General features: G+C 57.3%; 1 pseudogene; it reads right to left on the bottom strand.

Moving 5' to 3' along the window:
• Window positions 1-1,335: 1,335 nt before the first annotated feature.
• Window positions 1,336-2,746, bottom strand: LOC130490907 (uncharacterized protein K02A2.6-like; annotated as a pseudogene).
• Window positions 2,747-3,014: the final 268 nt, after the last annotated feature.

The raw sequence follows: 3,014 nt of genomic DNA, 5'->3' as shown, positions 1-3,014 counted from the left end.
CCCCACATGGCAGCTCCTCGCTTGGTTCGAGAGTTTCACCTCGCTTATCCCGATAAGCCTCGTCCTCTCGGAGGGGGGCCTTAAGGGGGGCAGATTGTGAGGGTCTCTGTCTTTGTGTCTCTGCTTTCCCTCACCTGCGGTGTTATCAGTGAACTCGTAAAAGCAGTTCACACCTTCTGGTCTCAGGCGCCAGGCCTGATGGCCCATGTATCTTCCCCCCCGCTGTTCTTCCTGCCAGTACTCCCTCAGGCCGGTGCGGCCTTGGAAGTGTGATAGCCGCACCAGACTTCCTGGGATCCGTCTGATGTTTTGTATTATGCCAAGCTTGTAACTTCCCATAACAATAAGTGTGAACCCCAGTGCCCCAGTGCCCTGGAGTCAATATATTCTGTAAACCCGTATAGCCCCTCACTTGCAACTTTCTACCTGTGCCTGTCTCATCTCCTGAAGGCTTCAATAAATCTATTGTTTCTGTATCAACGTCTGAGCAACTGATTTGGAGAAGCAAACTCAGAGAGGGGGATCTCTCACACAGAGGCTCAGAAATTACATCCACAAGTTCTTTCAGTACCCTTGAATGCAGTTCATCTGGCCTTGAGGACTTAGTTTCATTAAAAGAAACTAGGTGTTTATGTACTACCCCAAAGCTGCAACTCTCTTCCCTCATCATGTGTTCTGTTTTTGCCATGTTGAGCACAGTTTTCCTTGCAACAGAAAATTGAGGAAAAGTAGGAATTGAGGATGTTAAGTCGTGTGGGCGTATCGCCCACACGACTTAACATCCTCAGTTCCTACTTTTCCTCAATTTTCTGTTGCAAGGAAAACTGTGCTCAACATGGCAAATTTTCTGTTGCAAGGAAAACTTCATCCGGATGAGTCAGGAGACGGAGTTCCAACAACAGCGCTTTATTGAGAACTAGAACTGGAGAACTGGGTAACAAACCCTCGCTTATATGCCCCACTCAGTTGCGCAGGCCACACACCCCAAGTCCGCGACTGGGCGGCTGGACCCCTTGCAGCCAATAAGGACACACAGCGCAGGAGCCTGGAGAAACTCCAAGCTCAGCAGAGTTGCAGCTTCCCACTGCATACATAACAACCTCCCTTCCCAAGCCAGAGCCAGCCCGCTCAGCAAAGTCCTTCGGGTAGTCCGGTCTGGATCAGGACCGCTGTGAGCGGCGTGGTGCAGGTGTTGGGGCCGGCGTTTCCGACTCGGCATCTTCTGGGACTTCTGGGGTCTCCCAGAGGTCCACTTGCTCCTGGGGGCCCAGCTGCTCCCGGACCAACTCCAATACGTCCCTGCCTCCTGCTGGCGTGGTGTGCCCCTCGGGTTCGCTATCCAACAGCGCTGCCAGTTCTGTTGCTGTGGCTCCCGTGGCTGTAATAGGTGTGGCTGAGTCCGCGATCCGACGCCGCAGCTGGTCGATGTGGCGCCACAGAACTCGCCCCTCCAGGGTGATCACCCTGTATGAGTCCGGCCTGGTGGCTTCCCTGACTGTGGCGGGTACCCATGCTGTAGTTCCATGTGTAGACTGGCGCTTCCAGCTCCAAGATTCTGGGAGCCATTGGCGTCTCGTGGCGGGGGGGACGGTCAGAGGACAAGTCCGGGTGAAACCGGTCTAGGAGCGACTTCAGGCAGCGGCCCATGAGGAGTTCCACCGGGCTGCAGCCAGTGGAGGTGCATGGGGTGATGCGCTGGATCAGGAAGAAGCCCACTAACCTCGCTTCCCATTCCCCGTAGATGAGCCGCCCAAGCGCGTCCTTCATGGTGTGCACCATTCTCTCCGCTTGCCCATTGGTGGAGGGGTGAAAGGGAGCCAAGGTAACGTGCCTTACCAGGTTCCATGTCATGAAGTCTTGGAACTCCACGGATGTGAACTGGGCCCGTTGTCTGAGACGACAGTGTCCGGCAGGCCGTGTGTTGGGAAGATGCCTCATAGTGCCTTCGCTATGACCCAGGTTGTCATGGACGTGACGGGCACGACCTCTAGCCACTTGGAGTATGCGTCCACCACGACCAGGAACATCTTCCCCTGGAAAGGCCCCGCAAAGTCAATGTGGATGTGGGACCATGAGGCATGCGGGGACTCCCAGCTCTGGACCGGGGCTTGCGGCATCTCGGGCCGTGACTCCTGACATGTCTGGCAGTGCTTGACCCATTCCTCAATCTCCACATCGATGCCTGGCCACTGCACGTAGCTCCGAGCTAGCGCCTTCATCCAGACGATCCCAGGGTGGCAGGCGTGGAGGGCCTCCAGGACCCGGTCGCGCAGCTTGGCAGGAATCACGACTTGGCTTCCCCACAGCAGGCAACCCTTGTGTGCCGACAGCTTGTGCTGGCAGGTGGTGAAGGATGCAAATTCCGTGGCCAGCCGCTCTGCCGGCCACCCCCTCCACGCCCAGTTGAGAACACGGGTGACGATGCGGTCCTTCGTCGAGTGGGCGGCGATGTCGGATACATGCAGTGGCGGCTCTGGTAGGGACACGAGGAGCATGACACCATGGGCGGGTGTGGGGTTGGGGTCCTGATCAATGAGCAGCAGGCGGCTGAGGGCGTCCGCGTGCCTGATGCCCTGACCAGGCCAGTGGAGGAGCTCGAAGGAGTAGGTGTTGACTGGAGCATGGGGGGGGGGGGAGACAGGATTTGTGGCGTCTGGCGATCTGGCACGAACAGGCCCAGGAGCGGCTTGTGGTCGGTGACGATGGTGAAATGCCGACTGTAGACGTAGTTGTGGAACTTCTTCATGCCCGCCACGATAGCCAAAGCCTCTTTGTCAATCTGAGCATAATTTCATTCAGCCGGCAACAGGGTCCGGGAGTAGAAAGCGATCGGGGCCTCCCGACCGCCCGGCATACTGTGACTTAGGACTGCACTGATGCTGTAAGGCGAGGCATCACAGGTCAGGACCACCTGCTTCCGCTCGTCGAAATGCACGAGCAAGCTGGAGGAGGAGAGCAGGCCCTTGGCGGCATCGAATGCGCTCTGCTGAGGATTCCCCCAGGACCAGGGGACG

The sequence above is a fragment of the Euleptes europaea genome, chromosome 18 (assembly GCF_029931775.1).
Source record: "Euleptes europaea isolate rEulEur1 chromosome 18, rEulEur1.hap1, whole genome shotgun sequence".
NCBI classification, from domain to species: domain Eukaryota; kingdom Metazoa; phylum Chordata; class Lepidosauria; order Squamata; family Sphaerodactylidae; genus Euleptes; species Euleptes europaea.
This window is presented reverse-complemented; position numbering and strand designations above follow the sequence as displayed.